The 11298-nt window shown below is 44.2% G+C and overlaps 1 long non-coding RNA gene across 1 annotated transcript in view; it reads left to right on the forward strand.

Moving 5' to 3' along the window:
• The first annotated feature begins 7233 nt into the window (after nucleotides 1–7233).
• LOC109384887 (uncharacterized) overlaps nucleotides 7234–11298 on the forward strand; it is a 55188-nt gene continuing 51123 nt past the window's right edge. The window contains exon 1 of the long non-coding RNA XR_002124507.1: nucleotides 7234–7328. This is a non-coding gene — a long non-coding RNA (uncharacterized LOC109384887). The remainder of the gene's footprint in view (nucleotides 7329–11298) is intronic.

Genomic DNA, 11298 nt, shown 5'->3' on the forward strand with positions numbered 1-11298 from the left:
GCTCCCTGGAAGTCTAACGCCCAAGGCTTAGAAGGGTTTGGGATGACAGGCTGCCCTGGGGCTCACGCTCAGGGTCCCAGTCAGCCTCCGCCTCACCAGGTGAGTCACTCAGGGGTGATGAAGTTTTAGGAAAAAGGCAGGCAAGGGCTCACTAGCTCCCAGAACTCACCAGGGGATTGGCACCTGCAGCCCTGGTGTTTATAGTCAGATTACATTTGATGGCACGCTAAATTGGTGACTAATTACAGCATGCCCAAATAAGGTACTGTAATTATAGCTTCTTTAATTCCAATGAGAGCTCTGCTTGGAAAACAGAGGGGTGAGTTGGATACAGATCTGTTCGCTCTGATCCCTGCGCCTGGCTTGGTAAATGAATTACTAGGAAAGTCGGTGGCTTGTTCCATTAGATCCTGATAGGACACAGCTTTGTAACTGCCGGAAAGCTTCCCAAGGGAGGAGAGGCTGCTTGCGATCTTTGCAGCCTGATGACTCAAGCTGGTGGCCAGGCCAGCCCTGGGGACATATGTGGGTGTGTTGAGAGGCTGACCCTGGCATGGGTTCAGCCTCTTGCTTCTTCTCCCTGGGAACAGCTGTCCAGCTGTAAGGCGCACTTCTGGAGGGCCTTGCTCAGTCAACTTGAAAAGGCAGATTCGCTGATTGTGCTCTCTTCTGTTAGAAATCACTTACTGACCTCTGCCACCTCTTGAACTGTACAAATCCAATTCAGAGCTTTTTAAATGGAGCCATCCTGGTTTATAAAGATCCTTAGGTTTTTCTGCCTTTATGTAATGGACTCCTCCTATCCCCCTGCTGCTAGGCTATAAATGTTATCAAAAAACTCCATCAGTTTGGGGGATAAAGTTTAAATGTTGGTAAATATCTTATTTATATCACTATTTTATATACTTTCACTTATTTATATACTTTCTACAAGATAAACTTGGGAAGGCCATGAATGTTGGCCACTTCCTCCCCGCACCCCCCCCAACCCCACAGGGTGTTAAGACCAGGAATCAGTTACTTTTTTATTTTCATTGAAAACTATAAATCTTCCCATAACCCTGGCTCCTCCTTGTCCTCTCTCTCTTTAAATGCAACATTTTCTCCAAAGCAGAATTATTTTGGAACTCTCTTGGGACTTTCCTACCTGTCACCATGACTGTAATACCAATGATGAGAAAACTTTACCTACAATGTCAGACAATTTCATATAAGTAATCTCACTCACTCCTCACAGCCAGCTCTACAAGGTAGACAAGGCAGCCATTGACACTCATATCACAGCTGAGCTCAGAGAGGTGAAATCATGGTGGCGTCATCCAGTCAAGGCAAGGGTCTGCATTATCTGATTCCTCAGGTTCTTTTCTATGATCCCTACCCACAAGCCTTGTCTTGACGACAGCACTCTGTTTCTCAGCAGCCCAAACTTTCAGAGAAGACCTCCAGGTGATTCCTGGTGTTTCATTTGCAAATATGCATATGGGTTAGAACCTAGATCAATTTAAATGAACACGTATCTATAAAGTGCCCAAGTGTGCGTGGCTCGACTGTGGCATTCAGGGCACAGAGAGGTGACTGAGAGAGTGGAAAACATACCGCCTATGGATTTAGATTCTAGACAAACCTAATTCAAATCACAGCTCTTCCTGGGAATTTGAGCAAGCTAGCTACATAAACATTCAAAAGCTCAAGATTAAATGAGATGATGTGAAGTGGCCAGCATGTCGAAAATGCTAAATTAATAGTAGCAATGAGTTATGTATATCATCTCTTTAATCCTCACAACACCCCTTACGAGGTAGGTACGATCTTTATTCCCATTTTATGGATTGGTAAACTGAGGTGATTGGCCAATGGTTATATGACTGCACTTTACACCCAGGTCTGTCTGACTCCAAACACAGCTGCTACACTTAGTCACTGTCATGAGCTGCTTCTTGTAAGACAGCAACTGCCCTCCAGTTGCTCCTTGTGGGTGTGTGATATTGTGGCATGAGCTTTAGATCAGGGGTGGGGATCTCTGTCACTTAGACTCAGTCCTGCCACAGGTTGGTTGGGAATAGAGGAAGAAGAAAAGAAACAGCATTTGCCCATTCGCTTTCTCCTACTTACCAAGTGCGTGCAAACGCTGCTATAATGATGAAAATACAAATTTACTTGAAAGCAGCCCTAACTTCAGAGTTCCTTTTGCCGTTATGTGTTTTCTCAAGTCATGCATTGTGAAATCCTGACCATCTCTTGAGGGAAGGGTTAAAAAAATCTGACCGGAAAAACCAGGCCCTCCCCCAGGAAAGCCTGAGAGCCATGGCCCCAGGGTATGTCTTTTTCAGTTGTCCAGTCTAGCTAGAGGGGCTGTTTCCTAGTGGGAGACTCGCAGATGGCTTTGAGAATCTCAGGAAACACAGGTATCCTATCCACACACGAAAAGGCTACATGCCCACCCACACACAGCTTTGTATGCGATTTCAGGTAGTTCACAGATGGACCCCCTCCACACCCCCGAAGGTCCATTTCCAGACTAGAATTTGGAGTCCACGGCCCTGGGTTTGAATCTGAGGTTCAGTACCCTTGTCTATCAATCTGGGTGGGAGCGAAGATGAAATGAGGTGACCCCCAAGGAACAGCCCGGTGCCGCTTATCTGCTCAATACGCACCAGCCCAGCACCTGGACCGCTAGAGACAGGAGAACAACTTAATCGCTAAGCAAAAAGGTCACCACCAAGGGGAGAGAGAGTCTCCTCCTCAAATGAGCTACCACGCCTCCAGCACATGCAATTTCACTGCACATTTTATAGGCTTTTTCATTAGCCTCAATAGCCCGCCCTTTGTGGTACCCTCAGTGAGTGTGGGGAGGATTGGAGCGACACACAGATGATAATGCGTCCTCAGGCCGGCTTCCCTCTGGCTAATTGCTGGTGGGGATTGATGAGCCAGCAGGCTTCCCACCTGCCTCTTCCTCTTGGCATTGAAGCTGCTGTGCTGTGTGTGCTTCCAGCCCTACTTGGTCCCGCCCATTTTCCCACCAGCCACACAGGCTATACCTTGATTTAGAGCTTAGTAGGGGACTTAGCATGGGAAGGTGGGAAGAGATCTCCATCCCCTGGGTTCTGAAGGCCTTAATGCCTTGCTATTCAAACCGTAGTCTGTGAACCAGCAGCATAGACCACGGGGCAGGGGGAGGGGCTTATTAGAAATGCAGAACCTCTGGGTCTCACTCCACACTTAGAATCTGCATTTTAATAAGTTCCCTGGGGTGATTCCTGTGTGCCTGAAAGCTTGGGAAGCATGGGGGGAAGGCATTGCTCTAATAATGGAATTCCCCTACATGCTTGCACAAGCACTGGGAGTACTTCAAATGCCCCATGGGGAAGATTTGACTCTAAAAATATTCCAAAAATAATGCAGTAGGAATAATGAGTATAAACAAGTTTCCCCCATTAATCCACAAAGTGTTTGGCTGGATGTCGGGCCGACTCTGTCAAGTGCTTTCATTGCGGCTCCATCCTCCTTGCTGAAACCCATCCCCCTCTATTTTCCAGGATAGCATCTATTGTAAGAAGAAAACAGTTGTGAGTTTGGGTCCTGGCTCTCTGCCTTACCCTTGATTCCATAAGCTTATTTAAGTTCCTTAGCTCTTTTAATCTCCAGGTTCTCATCTATAAAATGGAAATTATGACAACGGCCTCCTCTCATTAGGATGAAATGGGATAGCGCCTCTAGGACACTTAGCTCAGCACCTGGCCTCGGGTGACTCCTCTATTAATGGCAGTTCCGTGGTTTTGTTGCTCTTGCTGCTGCTCTTGTGTAAATGCTCACTAGACCCAGCTCTGCAAGGGCAAAAGCTGAGGCTGTCTTCTGGCTGCCCAGTGCATGGTAGGTTTCTTAAAAACTTGTGGAACGAATAAAAAAAACCAAAAAACTTGTGGAACGAATGCTTGACCCTCACATCAGCTGGCAAGGTGAATCAGGCAATCTTTCCCCATGACATGACTTAATAATACCTGGGAGGTAGGTTTTATGGCTCCCAGTTTGTAGGTGATAGCCTGGAGGCTCTGGCTGGGTAGGAAATTCACCCAGGGTCACACAGCAACTTACCGAGCCAAGTTTTATGTCTCCCCTGCCTGATCCAACACCCTCTTGGTTTCACTTCACTGCTTCCTCCCAGGTTCATGTCACCTTAAATTTGTAGCTTCTCAGGGCTCAGGGACACTTTAACACGTGTCATGGTTGGGAAAGAGGAGATTCTTATTGTTATCTTCGTTCCCTGACCACCGAGTAGTAGCTAATGAAAGGAAAATAATTTCTTACCATCTCCCTTAAGTCCAGTTTCTGCCCTGCAAACCCATCTGCCCAGAATACTGTTTTCCAAATTCTAGACTTTTATCTACCACTTGTACCATTTTGGACCAGTCTGAATGCCACTCGTGTTATTTATTTTCTGTCTTACCATATCAGCTCACTTTTTTTTTTAACTTAAACAAATGTGTTTTAACATGAGACTACATCACTGCCATAAATAAATATCTAGCATCACTTTCCAATAATAGAAAGTAACAGTAACAATAAATACAAGGCAAGCAAAAGGATGTCCTTTAACTCTGGGCTGACACTGGGGCCTGCGGAAGGCTTTGTGCTGGAGGCCTTTCTCTTCTACCAAAGCAAGAATAAGATGTGCTTGTTAGTGCCAGGGTGTTCTAGCCATCTAAAGTTTAGCCATCTAAACTTTATTTTTGACATACTTAAAAGGATTGGGAAACAAAGAGGAAAAAGCAATGAAAAGGAAATATACTTATCACCATGCGATTCAATGCTATCTAAAGTTCTTAAGGAATCAGTAAAATCATCTCAACAAGCCCCAGGAGTTCCTTTTCCTGGAAAACAACGCTTTTGATACCATTGTTACCCAATGGCATCTATTGTTATACAATAGCATCTATTGTTACCCAATAGCACCTATTGTTACTCAACAGCATCTCTCATTATCCAATGGCACCTAATAGCATCAAGACAGTATGTGCTGATTCCTCCATCAGTCTGTCTAGCACACAGGCAACAGACCATGGACTCTGGAACATACCACCTGGGTTTGTATCCTAGCTCAGATACTTAATATCCATGGACCTCAGAGACATTATTCTACCTTTTTGCCTCAGTTTTCTCATCTGTAAAAAGAGCATTCTAATAGCAACCACCTTAAGTAGCTGTTGTGAGGATTAAACACATAGTAAAATACTTCAGACAATTCCTGGCACATAGTGAAGTGCAATACTAATACTAAATACCAGTGCTGCTGCTATTTTGATGTGCTCAGGCCAGAATATGACAAGTAAGTCCTTGCCTACGATCCATGTAATAACTCTTCACCCGCTCGAGCAGCACTGTCCGGGGCTCTTCCCTTTCTGAGTCCCCAGACTAAACAATCTCTGATCCTGGAATCTCCTCCAAGGGGAAGGACAGAGGAGCTAGGAGAGAAGTGTTCCAAAGGTTGGGGACATTTCTCCGGAGGGAGCTGGCATGTGCTTGGCTCCTGCTGTGTACATGGCACTGTGACATGCCATCTGTATACTCTCTCCCGTAAATCTGTAGTTGGTGCTAGTCTCCAAATATTTCCCATTTTCTGCCTTCCATGAACATGGTAAGACCTCCCTCCCCATAAGAAATTAGGATATCCATGTGAATGTGACTTTCTGTGGCCAATGAAATGTAAGTAGAAGCAATGAGTGTCATAGCAGGCAGAAAAGCTTTCAGAGATTCATAAGATTTCCTTTTTCCTGTTTCAATAACCATGGAAATAAGGAGTTCCTGGGGAAGTATGACAAGAACAAGAGCTCCCAGCCAATGCATGATAGAAACCTTGGCAGAGAGGAAAATACACCTTTGTTGTTTTAGGCTACTGAAATTTTGTTTAATACTGCAGCAAAACCTATCCTACCCTGGCTGAGACAAAGCCCTAGGTACTGACACACTCCTGTGTTCTTGCATCTAAGAAGAATTTGCTGCCCTTGGCATCCACACTAGAGCCAGGGTTAAGGTTTCAGTCGAGGTAGATGCGTAGTGCCTGTAACTGCTCTCACTTTTCCCCTCCATCTTACTTCTTCTCCCCTGATCAGTATCTAGTAAAGGAAGTGAGGGAAACTTGGGCTCACACCCTTCCTCAGAAACTTGAGAAGTTTTTTCTGCTCGGGGCGTATTTCTTGCTGAATCTCTGATTCTTGCTAAATCTCAGGGAAAGAAGAAATTCAACAAAGTCATTGTCTCTGGTCCCTATTTGTTGTCTGAATCTCCTTTACCTCATCTCCTTATGTACAGCCTTTGCTTGAATAATTCCAGAGACAGGACACTTACTAGACTCATCATTAATGGATAACGGTCTGGGCTATGATTCTGAGACTTCCTAAGCTCCTTGACTTACCTGAAAGGTGAATGATTTTGAAGATCCTTAGTTTGTGCGATGGCCATATAGAATTTATCATTCTAACCACTGCATATTTAAGAATGAAACGAGGTGCTAATAACAATTATATTGGAAGAATAGATATAAAATGGTACTGTCTCAGGCAAACCAGGAAGGGTGGTCACTTAGCTTCTATGATTCTATGGCCACCAACAAATGGTACAAATTAAATTCCATGGGCAGGACTGGGTCTCATCTTTGGTAACTAATCCTTAGTTTTGGTCCACCCTCTCACCCAAACTCTTGAAGACCATTCTTCTTTGAATGATCTCCCATTCCCTAACCAATTCTCTTGTGAGAATTTTAGTCCCAAACCTATATCAGAGGAAAAGAATGTACATATGGCTATAATTTCCAGCAAATTTTCCCCCTAGGTGCTTCATATTCTTAACCGCTACTTTGATCAGATGCATATTTAATGCCTTTTGATGGAGACACAGATGCAAACTGCTCAATCCTTTTTGGAGGTTTAGAATGCTGCCAGGTCCCAGTACAGTTGCTGTGAGAGCTACTGGAATGCCTGGAGCTATACTTTCTCAGTGTTCCCACAAGACCCGAGCTTTCAGAAACTTACTCACAAGGTAATAGAAGGAGAGGCAGAGCTTATTAAGTTTTCTTCTGCCGGCTGTTTAATTGCAATTCTGCCCTGGGCACAGGCTCATTTGCATAGTTGATTTATAGCTTTAATTTGAATATTACAGTTACTTCACATAAGCCACTCCCTTGGTCCCTCTTTGAATTTTTCTTTTAACCATCCACTCAATACCACATGGAATCCACTGAGGCCGGGAGCCTCTAATATGGGAAGATTTACATTTTCCTCTCCACTGGGACAGAGGAGTATGAAAGGAGGAGAATGAAAATGAACAAACTGGTAAGTTTTAGAAATGCTTGATTCCTACTCCAGGGAAGTCTGTCAGGTTCAAGACTTTGATAGTTGCAGTTTGTTTTCATAATACTGCTCCTCTAAGGGGGTACTTTCTCTTCATGTTGCTTCTCTGTTTTTTTCCTTTGTCTTTTCCAAAGTCAGCTAAAATTTACTGAATACTTATTATATGCTACACAGTAAGCTATTTAATTAGATTACAGTAGTGCAAAAGGCAAGTTTGTTCTGGCCCTTGGGGAGATTATACTCTTGCCAGACAAGACAGATATCAAGAAAGAATTACACATTCTATTAATTAATTATGTATTACAAGCATCTGTTTTCCCCTTTCCTTCAGAGGTCAGCAGACTCTCTTTCTCTCTCTCTCTCTCTCTCTCTCTCTCTNCTCTCTCTCTCTCTCTCTCTCTCTCTCTCTCTCTCTCTCTCTCTCTCTCTCTCTCTCTCTCTCTCTCGGGTATAACACAAAATTATTTGAGTTGTATACTTAAGTATAGAGGTTCTAGCATTTATATTATATTTCCAACAAAATGTGTACTTTTAAAAAAGGGCAAAGGCAGCGCAAGAAAGGAATCAAAGCTATGTGCTAAATACAACTTTTCCAGAACTCAGTGGAAAAGTAGTATTTAGGGCAACCCCTTCCTAAAGGGGCTCCGTTCTATCCATGAAATTCCTGTATCTCTCCCCATGGGAGCTCCACTCCTTTTCATGTGAGGGGATCATTGATCAGCAATGCAGCTCCCCCTCTTATTCTCAGCATACGATTTCCAAAGTGTGAGTCTTTGGGTCAGGACCAGTTTCCTAGAAATTTGGCGAGGCAGTAGAGATACCTACTGACATTCCAGCATGGGGAAGGGGATTTGGAGGCCAAATCTCACAGGCCTGATTGGGGGAATGTTATGTCTTCCTGCACGGTTTTCCTGCTGGGATGTATTGCAAATATATTTCTGGCTGCTGGCTGCTTGTTGTTGTTTTTTTTCATAAATAGATATTTTTAATTAAGTTGATATTTGTTGATCCATGTGCATATTCATATCGCTGAGGACATTATTAGTTCTCAAGGACAGTACATTCTCAAGTCATGAAAAAAAAAAAGCTTTTCCAGTACCTGTAAGCTGCAGAGCCCTTTTCCACAATGTTAGTGAATCCAATTATTATTCTTTCCTCCTTCCAGACTGAAACCTCAGGGACCGCTAGTATAAAAAAAGAGACCATAGGCCCCTTCATAAAGGTTCTCTCAGTCACACAAAGGAAAATTATGAAATGCCTAATCTAGAGAGAGGTGCTTTTTCCCTTCAGTCTTCATTTAGGGAAAAGGATGAATTTAGTTACAATTGTGGTGCATGCATCACATGAGAAATATGAAATGCCAGGAGAGTGAATGTTAAGGGGTGCATTAGCGGAAGACCAACAACATAGGCCCGTTCATAGCCTCTGTCTCTGTCCCTGTGGCCACTCTGTTCATGTGCCTATTCAGTCCAGTTCTGGGATGGCTGACGTGGAAAGCTGGCTGACATCCATGGCAGAGTCATCTTGTCTACTGGATTGTTCAGTGCCTCTTCTATGGTGTATGCCTTCTGGTTGGTTTTAATGTGAGATATAAACATTTGAGGTCCACACTGATATGTCTATTCACATGTCTCTACCATGGACATCCTTATCATCAATCTTTCAGATTTTTTCCTTCTATGCTTCTGAACAGCGAGCGAAGGAATATATCTTTCCACACAATGGAGATGGTTAGGTACGCTGCTCACAGTTCCATCCAGTGAGAAGATTGTCACTCTCCTCTGTCTTTCAGGGCCACTTCTGTAATGTGGTCATTCATTGCCCATGATTTGCACACACCCACATCCCAGGCTGACCCACCTGTAAGCCAAGACTGGGCGTTTTCTTACTCCTTTAGCTGGTTGTAGTTCCCTCTCTATGGCCATATGTGCAGTCAGAAGGGACCCCTCACACAACTGTGATGGGTACCATGGGGCCTTGGACCACCTGCCTGTGCATCTCATTCATGCCCCTTGTCCTACTCTGCCTGACTCAATCCCAGGTGTACCGTTTCAGTTTTATGGATGGACTGCTCCTGCACCTGTCTGACTGTGACTTGTGGGTCTAGCAGAATCAAATTCAGAGTGAGCAGTTATGGACACACAGCCACTTGGTGCCCCATGGTCAAACATTCCATCTCTTCCAGGACCCAGTAACAAAAGAGGAAAAGTTTCTCTTAATTTATATAAGCCCCCCTGCAGGTATCATGGCCTTGCTCCCAAACCTCAGAGACCTACATGGTGGTTCTTCCATTGGTGCTTTCCATAAACTCCACATGACATCTTTTCCCTCCATGGACGCATGTGATCCCACAGGGTCTGTGGTGTCGTACCGTATGGCGCAACTTACAGAAACGCTGGTATTGCAGCCTGGACATGCTGCAGAGCTCTTTCCTGCTCTGGCTCCACTCAAAGTGGGCCTCTTTCCATGTCATTCAGTATCCAGTAGAAGCTCAGCTATGGAATGTTTTGCCTCCAGAAGTCAAAGAAGTCCACCAGACACTGTACTTTTTTGTGGTAGGGGATGCAAGAGGTAGCCGTTTATCTTTTACTTCGGGGGGATATCCTCATACATCCTTAATCACTAGATCCCTAGAAGCCATTCTGAAATGTCAGATCCCTGATATTCATAGGGTTGATCTCCCACCATCCTTAGCAATGTCTTACCAACTTTAGGATAGGCACTATTTCTTGCTTGTACTGCTTGAGCAACATGATGACATCAATGTCACGGTCCAATGTGACATTCTATGGGACAACCCACAAGGCCCAGGTCTCTTTGGACTATATTATTACAGAGGGGTAGGGTGGTAATATATTAATATAGCCCTAGGAAAACCTGCAAGAGTATGTTATCGTTCACTCTTCTTTTGCAGCAAATCAGAACCAACTTCAAGCTACTAAACAGGCCCCCTGGCTCTCCCACTCAGCCCTTAGCTATTCATTGACTACCTTTAGTTTCTCTTGTTTCCTCTGCAGTACATCAAAATAAGTTATTAGCATCTAGCCAACTCTCATAGGCATACAGGACAAGGAAAGCCTTCAGTCCCGTGATACAGGGCTGACACCTGAGAAAGGAGAAGGAAGAAAGGAGACAAAAGACAAAAGAGTTTAGACAGTGCAGTTGTGAGGAAGTTTTGCCAGACCAGAGGGGAGCCCCTGACATCGCCCATTAAGAGAGTTCTTGGCAAAGGCTGTTCAGCTGGTAATTTTGGAGGGTCTCCAAAGTCCATGCTGTTTTCATTCCACCATAGCTGCTATAAGTTCTCATCCACTAGTCAGGCTTGGCAGTCCCCTGCCATTTGCATCCTCTCCCTGTAGTTTTCCCAAGGACTGGACTCAAGGTTGTATCTTTTCTCAAGTTCATTAGTGTTCATCAAATCCTGGATCCTGTGGGTTATCAGGCTCTCAGCCATTTATTTAGCTCTCCTGGTCTCCTGCAGTGAGGAGATGCTTGAGAAAATTTGGACAAAGAATGTTGAGAAACATTGACTCAACTCCAGGTTAATGAATAAGGACACAGTTGACTCTAAGGAAGGGAAATAATATGGAATTTGAGTTTTATACCTACTATTCCAACACACACACACACACACACACACACACACACACACACACACACACTTTCCTATATACACCTCCACTGATTCTTTATCCAGTGAAGTTAGGCTCTGGCAGCAATCAGAATGAGGGTAGGTGGTGTATAGGCTCTAAATTTCTCAGCATCTCTGTAAGATGAAAACAATACCTTTTTTTTTTTAATTGGAGAATTGGGGGATGGGAACAGCGCTGGGAATTGGGGGAAGGGGAACAGACAAGTTGCCGTCGTTTTTGTTCTTCAGTCTAGTTGTGGAGGATGTTGCTTCACTGGCCCAAGTTGGCACCATCATACCTTTTTTTTTTTAATTGGAGAA

The sequence above is a fragment of the Hipposideros armiger genome, unplaced genomic scaffold, assembly GCF_001890085.2.
Source record: "Hipposideros armiger isolate ML-2016 unplaced genomic scaffold, ASM189008v1 scaffold_105, whole genome shotgun sequence".
Taxonomy (NCBI): domain Eukaryota; kingdom Metazoa; phylum Chordata; class Mammalia; order Chiroptera; family Hipposideridae; genus Hipposideros; species Hipposideros armiger.